Raw genomic sequence first — 18,823 nt, 5'->3', positions numbered from 1 at the left:
ATTTATTAAACAATACAATTTGACTAAGATGTTTTCACAAAAACACTGGGGGGGGGGGGGTATTTTTCAAGCTCACCATATCTATACAATAAAGAAGAAAGACCAGATTCCTTCGGCTCACTTAAAATTCATAACTTTATTGTAGCATGCTTAAAAATAACCGACGCGTTTCGAACCACACTGGTTCTTGTTCATGGTATCTGGATCTACAGTAGCTTAATGAGGAATGAAAATCCATCTTGGGGTCACCATAGAGTAAATTAACTCTTGAGGGACATCTCAGAAGGAGAATTGTATGGAAGATGCCGCTCCCCCGGGGGCTTTGCCTTCGTGCTCGACTAATACTGTACAAGAAATGAGTAATATATAGACTGGGCGCTGACCATATATCTTTTCAATATGCAAAACAAGAGTCCGTGGAGTCTCGGTTGCGAGTCTCAAAACACGGGATAGCCAGATATTTCTAGCCTGTTGCCACAGGGTGCCTCCATGATGGGGAGAGCACCACACCACCCTGATAAATAGCCCCTTAAGTCCCACTCAGTTGCGAGTATTGGAACATAAATAGGAAAATACCAGGGTGGTCCCTTTTTGTCAATGTCTAACTCAAGGTACGAGTATTGCGATCATGACAAGGGCTTGCCATGACAAGGCAGGCTTCCATCCACAGACAGCCGTTTCGGGGTATTTGCCCCTCTTCAGTGTGGAGTAGGATTCTGGCTAGTTGGGGCAATGACAAAACATATCTTTTTGACACAGATCTTTTCTCCTTATCTGTAAAATAGTCTTAATTAAAGCCCACACTTCACTTCCTGTATTGTGTCCAGGCCCCGCAGTTGTCAACCTAGACAAATATGTATTGACAATAGGCACAGGAGCTGAAACAGTGACTGCTGGTGGCTAATGTTATAACTTTAAATTACACAGAGAAAAAAAAAAAAAAATATATATATATATATATATATATATATATTTTTTTTTTTTAAAATAAAGTGAATTACAATTATGTTGCATATTGATGCCTCTGTAAAAATATGTAAAGCTGTATTTTTCCCCATTGAAAACAGCTTTTATTGAAGTAATAAAAGATTAGTTCAAAAGGGGTACAGAAATGAAAAAATAAGGGAGGGGAATGATGAGAAAACATTTGGAAAAAGCAATTAAGCATTGACTGAGACATCTATTTGTAGTACATAGCATAAAAGCTTAATAATCGGTGGGGATGTCATTTTATGCAAACATCAAATGCATCACTCATAGACCATACAACAAGGTAATGGTACATTGAACAAACACTACCCTCGGATTGAATCCACATTGGATAAGTTTAAGATGCTTCTTGTCCAGTCAGATCGGCCAGGCACCTAATTGTTTCAGAATAAGTTATTGTGGGAGCAGGGTTGGTTCTTCGTATAAGAAATATGGAAGGTATTTTGAGGATTGTCTTTCTTCAGGCATGGAAAAAAAATTCAGCCATGGTTACCACATGGCACAATGATGCTCCGAACATTGCTTTATGTCCACCATAAATTCTTCCATCCTATGGATATGTAGGATTGCAATGTACCAGTCATAAAGTGGGGGAGGATGGGCACTCTTCCATGTCTGGGTATCACTGCCATAAGCAAAAAATCATCATAGAAAACCTCTCCTGCTCTGGACAGTTCCTGTCTCGTCCAGAGGTGGCAACAGAGAGCACTGTGTCAGACTGCAAATAAAACAACATTTCCTGCAGGTCATTTAGCAGCTAATAAGTATGGAAAGACTTGAGATTTTTAAATACAAGTAAATTACAAATCTATATAACCTTCTGACACCAGTTGATTTGAAAGAAAAAGATTTCCGCTGGACAACCCCTTTAAGATCGCTAATAAAAGAAACCACCAATTCATGCGGTCTCTCCAGATAATAAGTGGTCCAACACAACACAATTCTGAGATACTTAGAAAACAGGGGTAGTAAGAAAAAAAAATGATTACGTGAGGGTGTAGAGGACGATGTGGAAGAAGAATCAGAAGTGAGGTCACAAAACAGAAAAGATCCGGGACCATTTAGAAAGAAAACACCAGTGTATAAATTTTTAAAGCGACTCTGTTTCCACCATCTGACCCCCCCCCCCAAACCACTTGTACCTCAGATAGCTGCTTTTAATCCAAGATCTGTCCTGGGGTCCGTTCAGCAGGTGATGCAGTTATTGTCATAAAAACCACTTTTAATCCGGCAGCGCTGTGTCTAACGCCCGGGCTTACATTTGTATATGCATTAAGCTGGCACAACCTCTCTGTCCTTCCTCCCAACCCTCCTCATCATTAGGAATACTCCAGGCAGATTGCTTCCTATTCCCCACCTGTGGCAGCCCGGCACATGGGCTGGATCGTTAGTACACCTGTGCAAAGCTCAAACACCAGTAAATGTTCCTGGATCATTCCTAATAATGAGGAGGGTGGGGAGGAAGGACAGAGAGGTAGTGCCAGCCCAATGCATATACAAATGTAAGCCCTGGCCATTAGACACAGCGCTGCCGGATTAAAAATAGTTTTTAGGACAATAACTACATCCCCTGCCGAACGGACCCCAGGACAGATCTTGGATTAAAAGCAGCTATCTGAAGGTACAAGTGGTTTGGGGGGGTCAGATTGTGGGTACGGAGTCGCTTTAACTTATCCACTGACACTTTGGATGAAATGGGACTTTCAGTCCTTAAAAAGGCTTCTCTTTTTGTCCATCGCAAATAGAAAATGATTTTGATCTTTTGGATCACAATTGCTTTGTGAGAATGATCACTCTTGCATGGGCATTTTGTTTTCCAAAGAGTTTTATTGAATTTAAAATTTTCCGTGAACAATTGGTAAATACACAAATAACACTAGGCGTACAAAGTTAGCCCATTACAGCATAATCAAACAATATTCCAAATAAAATACATAAAACTCTAAACAATTTGTGTCTGTCGTAACGTCAACAAGCACAATAACTTTTATCACCCAATTGCTATCAATAGCCCAATACCAAAACTGAAGGGCAACCTGCATTGACATGTTAAAATAGGAAAATAACATAAAAAAAATATGCTGGGAAAGTAAGATTTCTGAAACAGATATACTTGAAGATTTGTTCTTAAAACAGAAAGTCCGGGTTGTTCTTCCTTTTACCCATTGCACCAAAGGGGTCATGTCCAGATCTTATTTAATGTGGTCTTTGAAAATTTTAGAAAAAATCTCTGACCAAAAGGGTAAGAAAATTTAAATAATAAAGAAAACCTGAAGAAAAATGGGAATATAAGAATTAAAGCTTTGGACAAGAAAGGGAGTGTGGCAGTCCAAGAGAGAGTAGATTACTTATTGGAAGCAGACAGGATTTTGGGAGATAGTAAATATTACCAGATTAATAAAAACTGTTTGAGTCTAAGTATTTAAAACATGGTTGAAGAAGGAATTTTAAATAAACAGTATAGTTTTTTAAATGGTGGATCACCCCAAGACCCTGTTTTTTTTTTATTACAAGAGCATACACCCCCGAGTAAGACCCATTATATAAGGAATTGGGAGCCTTACTGCACATCTATTACATTTTTTAGATTTGTTCCTCCAAGAATTGGTTGTAAAATTCTCTTCCTATCTATAAGATTCTAGTGCATTGATTAGATCTTTATGAAATGGAGTGGAGAGAAGATTATTTATTTCTAACTCTTATAACACAATATAGAACACAGTCTAGATTTGGGAGCAATGTACGATTTTTTTTTTAAGGAGAATGAGCATTTTAAAAATTCCTAAGTTGAATTTTTAGTTTAAGGGATGAGATTCATTTTGACACATAATGCTTTTAGTTTCAATGACCACTTGTATCACCAAAGGGGACCGATATGGGAACTCAGGCCGCACCCAGTTATGCAAATAGGTTAAACAGGTTGACTATAACAGACTTTTAAATTAAAATAGTAGATAAAAGTGGGTAACTAATATACCATACAGCCATTTTTTTTATTAGGAAGAACTGTATGAAGCTAGAACTTTTTAAATTCCAAGCTAAGGTTTTAAAAAATTGGTTCCAGGAGAAAGAGTACCCCAAGGAAATAATAAAAGAGGCATATAATAAAAAGCCTAGGAGTACAAGAGGAGATGTGTTTAAAAACAAAACTAAGGGGAAAAAAGGACACCAGGATTGTTTATGAATTTGACTACAGCTTTTACCGATAGTAATCAACTTATTAGAAGTATTTTAAATAAACAATGGCCGCTACTAAAATCAGATCAAGTCCTTAAGTAATTGTTACCTTGAGGCCTAAATTAAATGACATTCCATGTGTATTAGAGACCTACAGATAGGTAAATCTGATTCCTATTAGGTAGAATCCATGGAACATTATCTCCATGTTGAACTTTGGTGGCTTGCCCTAGAGTTACGTAGACTTCGTAAAAACCTTTCCTGTAGACTTAAAGGGGTACTCTGCCACTGATAAAAAAAAGGTTCCTGAAGCACCAGTTGGTGTCTTCATTTTTTTTTTCGTTCCCTGGTTTGGGCTTTCCCATGATGCACTTTGTTTCCTGTGATGTCTAACTGACTCTGTAAAACTGTTATATGGCTTACAGCCTGTTCAGCCAATCAGAGCTGAGCAACCTGAGTCATCTGGCAAAGGGAGGCTGGCTTATCAGGGCTTAGACCCGTCTCTCTCTTGATGGTGTCATTGTCACAAAATGGCTGCCACAGAACAGCCTGGGGTCAACAGTCATTAGGTAAGAATAAGTTTACTTCACTTCCTGGTGGGGGGTTGAGGGGGAAAAAAAGATAGGGAAGGGGGGCAGATAGGTGATTGACGCATATTACAAAGTTATATAACTTTTTAATGTGTTTCTATTACTGGGAAAAAAAGCTTTTCAATGGAGTACCCCTTTAATAGTATTCACTCACCCAGCAAGTTTATGATAAGAAGGTTTCTTTCTGGCTAAAAAGTTTTTTTTTTTTAATTTATTTATTTATGCTTTCATGAACTGATTGTGAAATTAAAGAGAATTGACTGATGATTGGTGTTTTTTTTTAGTGATCTGTAAGAGATATTGATGTGACCCGGAAGAAAATGTGGGTTGGTATATGGCTATATACTATACTGGGATAGTATTATGCTTTAAAAAGGCTTTGTAGTAAGTTTGAGCTGAAACGCGCTGCTGCTATTATTAAATTTTTATGCTGGTTGTGCTTTAACGTGCATTGTTGGCTAAGCGATACTGCAATATTTTTTTAAACCACACCATTAGAGATGATCAAACCGGGGTCGGGTTCGAGTCGATCCGAACCCGAACGTTCGGCATTTGATTAGCTGGGGCTGCTGAACTTGGATAAAGCTCTAAGGTTGTCTGGAAAACATGGATACAGCCAATGACTATATCCATGATTTCCACATAGCCTTAGGGCTTTATCCAAGTTTAGCAGCCACCGCTAATCAAATGCAGAAAGTTCGGGTTCGGATCGACTCGAGCATGCTCCAGGTTCGCTCATCTCTACACACCATTTCTCTCTCCACCTACACTTGCAGATTTCAGAGGTTTTTCATGCTGGTTTGGTCTTGCCCAACCTCTTTTCTACTTGCTGTATTTAGGACTAAGAGCTAGTGCATTGATGAAACCAAGTTTCTACAAAGCCAGAGGCATTATGGGAAATGGAGGCTTGCACTTGGAGAACTATATCTGAGGGGAAATATATATCAACATGACAGACAGTAAGTGCATGCTGCATCAACTAAAATAGCTAATATTGAAGTCCCTGAAAACTCCTTTAATTAGGTAGAAGGAGAGGCCCGCAGCACAAACAGCTGAGCTTTGAAGGGAAAAGCTTCACAAAGGACTGTACATTAGGATCTAAGAGCCCTGTAAAGTTTATTTTTCACTGGAGGCATGCTAATGTTTAAAAAGTCTTGTGAAGGTTGAGTAAGGTTTATAGAAATGATCGAAACTTAATTTTCCTTTTTTTGTGTGTGTAAATAATGGACCATAGATTGTTGAAGATGCCTTACATAAAAGCTACTACAACAATAATAAAATCATCTTCATATGCTGTGTTAATCCTGTTGGCCAATAACCCTGCATTATCAGTCATTAGTCACAAAATGAGTAGCTTTGCCAATATAATATGTGGACATATAGGATAACAACAATGCTAGAAAACAGACATAAAAACGTATCTATTAGTACTGTACATATATTGTATAAAAACGTTATCAGTGGGACCACATTATTTTAATTATAGTAAAACAATGTTTATATAGTGCAGTATTCTATAATATGGTATTTAAAGGAGAAGTCCAGGCACAGACTTTTTTTTTTCAAAACTGCTAGGGACGGGGTGGGTGAACATAACAACATGCACTTGCCTCCCTGGCTCCAGTGCAGGTGTTCGCTGTTTTCTGCTCAGTTCCTGGTCCCCGGTTGCTTCTAGGTCTGAGTGGGATCTGAGACAGTTAAGAAAGGCCGACGCCGAAACGTCCTGTGCCTGTAATGGATATGTAATTTTTGCAATAAACTTTTGAGCATGGTGAGTGCCGGGATCTACTTTCTACTGTGCTATTGGGCTTCCCTTGCCACGTGCACCCCCTTCTTTATCCAGAGTACCATCCATAATTTGTGTCTTCATGAGTGGGACCTGGGACATGACGTGTAAGGCATGATGTGTACACTAGCGATGATCGAACATGGGGAAAATTTTGGGTTCGATCGAAGTCGAACCTTGTCGAACCTTCCGCATTTAATGCCAGATGCCTTCCCGGTCCATGGGGACAGAGTAGACAGCCCGGGTACAGCCTGGAATTCCAGGATTCAGCCTATAAACTATTACCTATTCCAGTATTAGTAAGGGAGGCTCCTCCACCAAAACGTTGCACAGCAGATGGGACACAAACTCCGGTGAACGCACATCAAACAGCCCTATCAGTACAATGGAAAGACTTTGAATTTAATCAATAAAGAAAGTATGAAGACGGCATAACCGTGAGTCCATCTCTGGTTTGTTTTTATATAACACAATGAGACATATTGCATCCTCCAGTTGGTCATTGTGAAACAAGGCCTTCTCAGCCAATCAGAGGAAAAGGCGGGACCCCACTATAGCTGCTGACTGGTTGGGCCGGTTTGGAAGGTTCCATCCAAAGTCCCCTCTGGTCCAGAGTCCATTTCTGGTTTATTTGTATATAGCAAATTGAGACATATTGTATGCTTTAGTTGGTTATTGTGAAGCAAGGCCCACTAGGAACGTCATGTCCTAGACCAGCTAGCGGCCGGGGATTGAAACAGAGGACAGCAGACTCCTGCACTGGAGTCAGGGAGGTAAGTCCATGTTTTTATGTTCATCCACCTCCTCCCTTGGAAAAAAATAAAGTCTGTGCCCAGACTTCTCCTTTAACCCCTTATGGTCAAAGCCTATTTTCGTTTTTGCGCTTTTGCTTATTCCATTTTAAGTTTAAAAGTCCATAGCGCTTGCATTTTTTCACCTAGAGACGTATATGAGCGCTTATTTTTTGCGAAACCAATTGTACTTTGCAATGACAGGCATTATTTTTCCATAACATATGCTGCGAAACCGGGAAAAAATCATTTGCGCTGTCAAATTGAAAAAAAAAAACGAATTTGTTTTGATTTCGGGGAGTTTTGCATTTACGCCGTCCGTCCTATGGTAAAACTAACTTGTTGTCCATGTTTCTCAAGTCGTTACAATTACTATGATATATAACATGTATAACTTATATTGTATCGGATGGCCTGTAAAAAATTCAAACCATTGTTAACAAATATACGTTCCTTAAAATCGCTCCATTCCCAGGCTTATAGCGCTTTTATCCTTTGGTCTATGGGGCTGTGTGAGGTGTCAGTTTTTGCGCCATGATGTGTTCTTTCTATCGGTACCTTGATTGCGCATATACGACTTTTTGATCGTTTTTTATTACATTTTTTCTGGATTTGATGCGACCAAAAATGCCCAATTTTGCACTTTGGAATTATTTTGCGCTGACGCCGTTTACCGTGCGAGATCAGGAATGTGATTAATTAATAGTTCGGGCGATTACGCGCGCGGCGATAATAAATATGTTTATTTATTTATTAATTTATATTTATAAAATGGGAAAAGGGGGGTGATTTGGACTTTTTTTAGGGGAGGGGATTTTTTATTAATAAAAACACTTTTTTACTTTTTTTTTTACTGTAACTAGAAGCCCCCCTGGGGGACTTGTATATAGACAGCACTGATCTCTCATAGAGATCAATGCTGTGTATATACACAGCAAAGATCGATTAGATCGGTCATAGATTACTATGGCCTGCTGCAGGCCATAGCAATCTATTGCCGAGGCCGGGATCAGCGTCATTCCGACGCTGAGGCCTGGCATGGGCAGAAGAACGGATCTCCCCCCCGCGATCGCATTGCGGGGGGGAGATCCGTCCCACTAGACACCAGGGACGTACGGCGCAGTGCCTCTAAGTGCAGCTGTCAGGTTTGACAGCTGCACTTAGAGGCTTAATTAGCCGGCGCGGCAACGAGACCGCGCCGGCTAATAGAGGCACTGCCTGGCTGCACGTGTCAGCCGGGATCAGCGCCGTTCAGAGCGCGGTCCCGGCGGGACCCCGCTCTGAACACCCCGAGCGGCACCATGACGTATCAGATACGTCATGGGTCGCTAAGGGGTTAAGCTATAAAAGTTTCTGTATTGCAGGAACAACATGATGATTTTATCAGTTCGTTAGATTTGAAGGGTTACTGTACAAGGGACAATCTGTATTATTTTATTTTATGTTCCTTATATTTTATTAACCTTATTCTTTGTCCATCATCCTCCAGTAAAAACCCACCTTTAAAAAGTGAAAATCACTTAAATGATATTCAGAAGGTTAAACACATATTGCTATTTCAATTAAAAAATCTTTAGGCTGCTTAAAAAGCAAAGTAATTATTCTGGACGAGACTTTACGGAGTCAGCGACGTAACAGGAGCCTGAAGGCACTATACCTGTGACACTAAGGCCCTTAACTTTTCTCTTGCCAAATCATTATTCTAGAGATCACCCTATTAGCACAGGACACCATGTCTATTGTTCAATTAAGTTAAACAAAGAGCTGGAGGAAATCTAACAGGCAATGGCAATGGTCATCAATTTACCAAATATATGACACACGTACTGGAGGGAGAACCCTGCGAGAACTAGTTTATAACAGTAATCATAGCTTCTTTAGAATTACTGTTGAGGCAGTGGATTAAATTGATGTTCTAAGGCTGCAGTAAAAAAAACTTTATATGCCACTCAAACCACATCTAAAAGCCTCAAAAGCTGTAAGGTCTGTAATATTCACATTTGGTTCTAATACATTAGACATTTCTCCTGTTTTTGTTTTTTTTTTTTACTTACAAAAAGTATCTGTAAACATAAGCACTGTTTGTGAGATAAAGTGCCAAGCATCATAATGGAAACCTAAGAGATCTTATTAAAGTTGATGGGGTTGGTTTGGCACAGTCGGTGTTCAGCATATAATGGGTCTGGCATTGCCGTTATTTTTTTATTTTGTCTCCAATGACAAAACAGACACAACAAGAACAGGGATTGTGGTGGGAACATTACATTCCACATGGCAATTCTGATACGGTCCTGAAAAATTTAGCTGTGTAGAGGTATTTTGTGCTGTTCACACAAGAAGACAATAGATGAATTATATGAATATATGGATTCTAGCATTAACTCTATGTTATATAGTATCTCTGATAATCCATTCTCTTATAGATTATGGATGAAGGACTGCATTGTAAGGTTCCACTTTGGGAACATATCAGGCAAAGGTGGCCATCTCATTACATAGACGTCCGCTAATAATTATCATGATCTTTATTAGCGTACGTCTATATAACAAGATGGCCACCGTTGCTGGATATGTTCCCAAAGTGGAAACACAGCCTATGTCCAGATACAGACAGTGTATGACACCGCTGTAATAGAACAGCCGCTGTCTGTGAAGTTCACGCCAGCCGATACAGCAGTACCAGCCGGATGAACTTCCCTTCTTTTGATTTGCAATTCAAGTGCATTCTGGTGTGCCTGCATTCCAAATCACCATAGCAGACAGTGTAAAGTGCGTCCAGAGCCAATATCAGAAAAAAAATATGAGCATGAGGAAGGAGGAGCCTTATCCTTTGAAACGTCCGCAGGACACCAGGTGGACGCTTGGGTGTGTGGATCAGCCGGTGAGCTGAAGTGTACCGAGTATATTGCCCAAAAATAAAGAAGCAAATTTGTTTGCAGCACCAGTGTCAGGATTCATTTCTACACGGGTATCCCGCTCGACAAGAGGACTATCATCTTATGATACTCAGGTACTCTCATGTGTTACACGTATATACTCTCACTATTTTTTTTCTGATATTGGTATTGGAGGGTCAGTGGAGACCCAATAGTGAGTGATTTGGCCTGAAGGCTTTCAGTGCGATTGATTCTTTCTCATATTCAAAGTGCGTCCAGAGCCACATTTTACATTGTCTGCACTGTCAGTTTTGTGTGTTTTCAATGAATAGTGGCTGCACAAAACTGACATGTCAGTTTTCTATGCGGCCACATGGAATCCTGGCCGAAGTTTATACAGAGTGTATACTCTCTGGCCGAGAATCCATAGGACACAATGTTATATTCATTTCAAATAAATCGTGTTGCAACGGTCATTATTTATTTTACGCTGTGTGAACTTAGCCTAAAGCTGTATTGTGTGAATTGTTAGACTTAGTCACATAGGTATTCATTTTAGCTTGTGCTTTATTTAAAGAAATAGGGATAGGAAGGGATAAAGTCTGGTGTTCATGACTGCTGCATGCCTTTTATTCACTATGGACCCGCCAAACACTATGGGGGAGATTTATGAAAGGGTGTAAATATACACCTGGTGTAAACTGCCCATAGCAACCAATCACAGCTCAGCTTTCAGCTCTGGTAGAATATAAGAGGAGCTGTGATTGGTTGTACAGTTTACACTAGGTGTACATTTACACCCTTTCATAAATCTCCTCCTCTATGTTCAGCACTCAGAAATTCTGTGGCCCCAAAGAAAATGAATAGAGCACTGGCCATGCTTATGTGATGCACAGCATTTACTACGGGGATAATTTTTTACCTTGATCTCACATAGGAAGTGGATAACGCATTTAGATCGGAATATCCCTTTAACTATACAGCAAACCAAGACCATGCACAGATGACATATTTTTCATATCAAAAATCCTTTTCTTATCCCTTGGATGCAGATTTCATGCTTTGGATTTTACTGTTATTTCTTTTGCAGATTAGAGTCATACAATGGGGCTAATCTGCGTCTATGAAAAGTTGTCATTATGACCCAGAATGTTACCTATGCCTACTGTATACCAGCACTATTAACAAAAATAGTAAACAGTATAAGTATACCTCATGCACACATGCAAACGCATGCTGATGGCTTCTCTAAACAGTCATTAGGGAGTCTATATGCCAGTCACTAATCATGATCAGTCAAAGCCGTGAGAAACTCCATGTGGACTGGTATAAATTGGTATGCTGCTGGGGTCTTGCAAAGAAGCTTCATTATCTGAATTGCAAGATAAGTCTTAGGACCTTCCAGACATAGGAAATTTCTAGAAATTGCTTCTTTGGGGAGAACTTACATTTTTCTACAAATATAGTCTCGACTATACTTCTGAATATTTTGCTCTGGTCAGTTTCCTAGGGTGTCTTCGCCTATTATTTTCTTAGTATGATAGTTTTGTTCTGTAAACTAAATTCATTGCTCAAGATTAAAGATAAGGCAAATAATTAGAAATCATCTTTAGCCACAATTTGCTTAATCCAATCATTCCGTTTGTTCCGTCTAATCAGCAAACTGCTGATTAAATAGCATTAACGGGATAATATAGCTGATGGGGAGCAAAATGATCAATAACAACGTTCAGCCCCGAATTACGCAAAATAAATCAGCAAAAAATAAAGAGAAATGTCTGGACATTCTTCACTGCCTGTAGAAGTTGAAATTGCTAAATATTGATGGAGCTGCATGAGGTGCCAGACTGTAGGTGGTTTCCCACAAAACCTATTATGGCCACTGAAGGTAGTATCTTATTTGTAAGTAGCAAACCCCCTGTAGATAGTATCTCCTCTGAAGGTATCCCCCAACCCTTGTATGTAGGACCCCTGTGTGCAGGGCCGTTTTAATACATTGGTGGGCCCAGTGCACAGCCCTCAAGAGTGGGCCCCCCCCTTCCCTTTTGGCACATTGTATAATGTACTGAATTTGCCCCCACACTGTATCAAGAGCCCCAATACATACAGTAGTTACCTTATAACACTCCTACCACCATACAGTGTTTACATAAAAACTGCACTAAACAAAACAGAAAGATATCACCAATGATACCATTACATAATACCGCCACATCATGACCCCTAACACTACAACCCTATAACAGAGTGCAGTTACATCCAGTGACTCACCGGGGGCGTCTTCTCTGATCAGTCTGTCACCTTTTCTTTTTCTCTCCATCCAGCCTGGGCCACCTTAAAGTCTTCCCCTGGCTGTGAATCTTCTCTCCAGAATCTGCCAGACAAATATTTTAGGCTCCAACACATACACTTGTACCCCTATACAGTAGTTACACCCCTCTGTACCCCTACATAGTTACACCCCTCTGTGCCTCCATAGTTTTAAGGTGTCCCTGTAGTATATAGCCCCTCATGTGCTCCTCCAGTTATATACAGCCCTCCTGAGCGCTCCCCTATTAGTATATAGCCCCCCCTGTGCACTCTCCCCAGTAGTATATAGCCCCCCCCTGTGCTCTCCCACAATAGTATATAGCACCCCTGTGCTCCCCCCAATAGTATATAGCCCCCTGTGCTCTCCCCAATAGTATATAGCCCCCCTGTGCTCTCCATAATATATAGCCCCCCTGTGCTCTCCCCCATAGTATATAGACCCCTGTTCTCCCCAATAGTATATAGACCCCTGTGCTCCCCAATAGTATATAGCTCCCTGTGCTCCCCAATAGTATATAGCTCTCCTGTGCTCCCCCATAGTATATAGCTCCCTGTGCTCCCCCATAGTATATAGCTCCTCTGTGCTCCCCTATAGTATATAGCCCCCTGTGCTCCCCAGTAGTATATAGCCCCCTGTGCTCCCCAGTAGTATATAGCCCCCTGTGCTCCCCAGTAGTATATAGCTCCCCTGTGCTCCCCAGTAGTATATAGCTCCCCTGTGCTCCCCCATAGTATATAGCTTCTCTGTGCTCCCCATAGTATATAGACCCCTGTGCTCCCCAGTAGTATATAGTCCCCTGTGCTCCCCCATAGTATATAGCTCCCCTGTGCTCCCCCATAGTATATAGCTCCCCTGTGCTCCCCATAGTATATAGACCCCTGTGCTCCCCAGTAGTATATAGTCCCCTGTGCTCCCTCATAGTATATAGCTCCCCTGTGCTCCCCCATTGTATATAGCCCCCTGTGCTCCCCCATAGTATATAACTCCCCTGTGCTCCCCCATAGTATATAGCTCCCTGTGCTCCCCCATAGTATATAGCTCCTCTGTGCTCCCCCATAGTATATAGCCCCCTGTGCTCCCCAATAGTATATAGCCCCCTGTGCTCCCCCATAGTATATAGCCCCCCTGTGCTCCCCCATAGTATATAGCTCCCCTGTGCTCCCCATAGTATATAGCTCCCCCATAGTATATAGCTCCCCTGTGCTCCCCGATAGTATATAGCTCCCCTGTGCTCCCCCATAGTATATAGCTCCCCTGTGCTCCCCCATAGTATATAGCTCCCCTGTGCTCCCCCATAGTATATAGCTCCCCTGTGCTCCCCCTTAGTATATAGCCCCCTGTGCTCCCCCATAGTATATAGCTCCCCTGTGCTCCCCCTTAGTATATAGCCCCCTGTGATCCCCCATAGTATATAGCTCCCCTGTGCTCCCCCATAGTATATAGCTCCCCTGTGCTCCCCCATAGTATATAGCTTCCTGTGCTCCCCCATAGTAAATAGCTCCCCTGTGCTCCCCCATAGTATATAGCTCCCCTGTGCTCCCCCATAGTATATAGCCCCCTGTGCTCCCCCATAGTATATAGCTCCCCTGTGCTCCCCATAGTATATAGCCCCCTGTGCTCCCCCATTGTATATAGCTCCCTGTGCTCCCCAGTAGTATATAGCCCCCTGTGCTCCCCAGGAGTATATAGCCCCCTGTGCTCCCCCATAGTATATAGCTCCCCAGTAGTATATAGCTCCCCTGTGCTCCCCCATAGTATATAGCTTCCCTGTGCTCCCCATAGTATATAGACCCCTGTGCTCCCCAGTAGTATATAGTCCCCTGTGCTCCCCCATAGTATATAGCTCCCCTGTGCTCCCCCATAGTATATAGCTCCCCTGTGCTCCCCATAGTATATAGACCCCTGTGCTCCCCAGTAGTATATAGCTCCCCTGTGCTCCCCATAGTATATAGACCCCTTTGCTCCCCAGTAGTATATAGTCCCCTGTGCTCCCCCATAGTATATAGCTCCCCTGTGCTCCCCCATTGTATATAGCCCCCTGTGCTCCCCCATAATATATAACTCCCCTGTGCTCCCCAATAGTATATAGCCCCCTGTGCTCCCCCATAGTATATAGCCCCCCTGTGCTCCCCCATAGTATATAGCTCCCCTGTGCTCCCCATAGTATATAGCTCCCCCATAGTATATAGCTCCCCTGTGCTCCCCGATAGTATATAGCTCCCCAGTGCTCCCCCATAGTATATAGCTCCCCTGTGCTCCCCCATAGTATATAGCTCCCCTGTGCTCCCCCATAGTATATAGCTCCCCTGTGCTCCCCCATAGTATATAGCTCCCCTGTGCTCCCCCTTAGTATATAGCCCCCTGTGCTCCCCCATAGTATATAGCTCCCCTGTGCTCCCCCATAGTATATAGCTCCCCTGTGCTCCCCCATAGTATATAGCCCCCTGTGCTCCCCCATAGTATATAGCTCCCCTGTGCTCCCCCATAGTATATAGCCCCCTGTGCTCCACCATTTTTATAGCTCCCTGTGCTCCCCAGTAGTATATAGCCCCCTGTGCTCCCCAGTAGTATATAGCCCCCTGTGCTCCCCCATAGTATATAGCCCCCTGTGCTCCCCCATAGTATACAGCTCCCCTGTGCTCCCCAGTAGTATATAGCCCCCTGTGCTCCCCAGTAGTATATAGCCCCCTGTGCTCCCCCATAGTATATAGCCCCCTGTGCTCCCCATAGTATATAGCTCCCCTGTGCTCCCCAGTAGTATATAGCCCCCTGTGCTCCCCCATAGTATATAGCCCCCTGTGCTCCCCCATAGTATATAGCTCCCCTGTGCTCCCCAGTAGTATATAGCCCCCTGTGCTCCCCAGTAGTATATAGCCCCCTGTGCTCCCCCATAGTATATAGCCCCCTGTGCTCCCCCATAGTATATAGCCCCCTGTGCTCCCCCATAGTATATAGCCCCCTGTCCTCCCCCATAGTATATAGCCCCCTGTGACTTCCCCATAGTATATAGCCCCCTGTGCTCCCCCATAGTATATAGCCCCCTGTGACTTCCCCATAGTATATAGCCCCCTGTGCTCCCCAATAGTATATAGCTCCCCCTCCCATATAACATTGAAAAAAACAAACACTGTTACTCACCTAGGTCCAAGCGTTCCTCTTCTCTTCCCTCTTGTGGCCGCACTTCCTGTGGTCACAAGAGGCTGCACTCCTCTTACCCTCGCGCCGACGCTCAAGTGACTTTGGGCGCTAGAGGGAGAGCGCGGCCTCTTGTGACCGCAGGAAGTGCGGCCACAAGAATGACTGACAGGGAGGGAGCCAATGGCTCTCTCTCTGTCAGTGTCGCTGCTGCTGCAGCGCTGAAGCGCCGCAGCAGCAGCGGGCGGGGGCAGTGGCGGACGGGGGGGCCCTGCAGGGGGCGCCATGGAGGGGTAAGTAGATTACCCATCCATGGCGCTCCCCCCTGACAGGCTGGTGGCCAGAGCCCTGTGCGACCGCATTGGTCGCACATAGCAACAGCTGGCCTGCTCGGGGGGGCCCCTTTAACCAGTGGGCCCGGTGCACGTGCACCATGTGCCCTCTGGTTAAAGCGGCCCTGCCTGTGTGGGTAGCCCACCATAATTTATATGTTAAACATACAAAAGCAGCATATCCACCTCTTCTTGGCTCTTGCTCCTTGCTTCCAGTCCAGTGCAGATGCACAAGAGGAAGAGAGTAGCCTCTTGGCGATAAGCACATTCACAAAGTCTACAGCCTTTTAAAATAAACTCCCCCCCCCCCCCCCCTCCACAAATTCTTCAACCTCAGTCAAGCAACTGTAATTTCACAGAGGCCATTAGGTACTTCCACACTGTCCACTTATCCCACATCCTGTAGACCTACTCTACTTCATGTCTGCAGATCCCCATCACTACATTTGAAGCCTCTAGCAAACCAACTCTTTCATGATGAACAAGCCTTTCCCAACCTGCAACCCATATATATCTCCCAATGACCACTCTAGCCTCCAGCTCTACAAAACAAGCCCAGGCCTAATCAATAGTTATGAGCAAATAGTGAAATATTCGTACAAATATCTCCTGAATATTCAATCCCATTAAAGTCAATTGGAACAAGTATTCGATTATTGAAAAACATCTATTTGACCACTTGGAGGTGAAAAACAGAAGCTGGGGGATTTCAACGCTTATCAAACATTTATTGAATATTTGGTAAACTATTCGATAATATTCGATAGATCGAATACCTTACTATTCGATCGAATATCAATTCGATCGAATAGTATTCGCTCATCACTATTAATCATAAAACAGGCCCATCACAGATTCTTCAGTCTTCACATCTTTTCCTTTGAATCAAACCACTGTCTGCAACTTTCGGCTATGTTCACACTGCGTACGAATCCGTATGCAGGTCTTACGCTGCCGTACATGTGCGGCTGAAACTACGGCGTGCGAAAAATCGACATGTGGCCGGATGCGTACGCACTGCAAACATACGCCCGCAGTACAGTGATGCTTCCCTAGCTTGTTTCGAATCGATCTGAGGCAGGTCATTTACTTGAAAATCTTCGCCCAGACCCGTAAACCACACAGAACCTTTTGAATCGAAAAATCAAGTTCAATTTGGCTGAAATAAGTACTTTGTACGGGACCGCATGGAAATCCACGGCCGTGAGATTCAACATTTCCGTCCTCAAACAATAGTCTTGTTCATTTTTCACGGCGCCGTATACGATCCGGCCGTAAGCTCATACGTAGTGTGCACTGTGCGGGCGTATATCGTATACTTTCAAACGAACGCATCAATCTCAAAACTACGTGCGTATATTCGCGGTTCGCACTACGGATGGATTCATACGCAGTGGGAACATAGCCTTATACAGGGATGAGGCCTCCAAAGGAAAAGACTATCCATCCCACAATGAAACCCTCACACATGGTACATTTATAAGGCACCATCACAACACCAACAAACAAACTCCCGCAGTTACATACTTTACATTCACAAAGTCCACAATTCATTTCACACATTATAGGCCACTGGCAGCCCCATTGTCGCCACTTTCTTTGAAAAGACCATGTTTTGGTGCAAATTTAGGTGGTGTCGTTTGCTCATGTGTGCTTCACAGGACTTTAGCTGCAGCACTTTTAAGTGACTTTTCTGAAGCTCCTCCTTTACCAAGCCCCTTCTTTGAGATGTTGCTTTATCCCTTCATGCATAGTTCTCTTCTTTGCTCAGCAATGGGGACTCAGTTTGACTACTTACAAAACAAATTACAATGTGGCTATCAATTTCGGCAACAATACGGAGCTCTAGTGACAACTATTAACACTACGGGCCAACAAAAAAGGTTTATGGTATGTCTCTTACCTTCATTGTCAGCACCACTCCTGTGCACTTAGTTGGTTGTTTTACATTCTGCTGAGACAGTTGGGAGCACTGGAGCACCCGTTAGGAGCACTGCCCATCCCCATAGCGCCTATACACCTCTGGCTGGCCCACCCCTTTTAATGATTATCAATGGAGCACCCCGGCCGGGGGCAGGGGTATGGGGTGGAAGAGTGCACCGGAATGGCAGTAGGGATGAAGGTAAGGTGCCTTCATCCTCGGCACCTCCTGCAATAAGGGGCTATCAGTAGGTTAGATTCATCTAAGCTGATGATAAGTTACCTTTAAATGATATCCTTATAACGAAACAATTTATAGAGTGACTACCATAGATGTTCATGTCCTAGGCTATTTACTGTCAACAATATGAGACTGCTAACATTACAGCATATGCATACATTTAATTACATATATACAGTGGCGTAACTACCAGGGTCGCAGCAGTCGCCGCTGCGACCCGGCCCGCCACAAGGGGGGCCTGCGGGGCCCGCTGGGCCCCTGAGGCCCCCCCTCATCAATCACTCTTGTGACCGCAAGCATTGTGTTGCTTGCGATCACAAGAGGCCGCCTCCGTCTGCCCCGGATCATGCACTGCTGCCGGGGGTGTTGCGTCCTATCCCCGGCAGCGCGCGCATCATAGAGTTCACTGCTCCGGCACAGGGAGCGCACATTAGAGACGCTCCCTGTGCTGGAGGTCCCAGCATAGGGAACTCTATGATGCGCGCGCTGCCGGGGATAGGACGCAACACCCCCGGCAGCAGCGCATGATCCGGGGCAGACGGAGGCTGAAGAAGAAGAGGATCACCGGGGGAGCGCGTTGTTAGGTGAGTTGTGTGTGTTTTTTTTTATTTATTTTTATTTGTTTTAATAAAGGAAAGAGGGGGCTATCTATAGGAGGGAAGGGGCCATTTATA

The sequence above is a fragment of the Dendropsophus ebraccatus genome, chromosome 5 (genome assembly GCF_027789765.1).
Source record: "Dendropsophus ebraccatus isolate aDenEbr1 chromosome 5, aDenEbr1.pat, whole genome shotgun sequence".
In the NCBI taxonomy this organism is placed as follows: Eukaryota; Metazoa; Chordata; class Amphibia; order Anura; family Hylidae; genus Dendropsophus; species Dendropsophus ebraccatus.
This window is presented reverse-complemented; position numbering follows the sequence as displayed.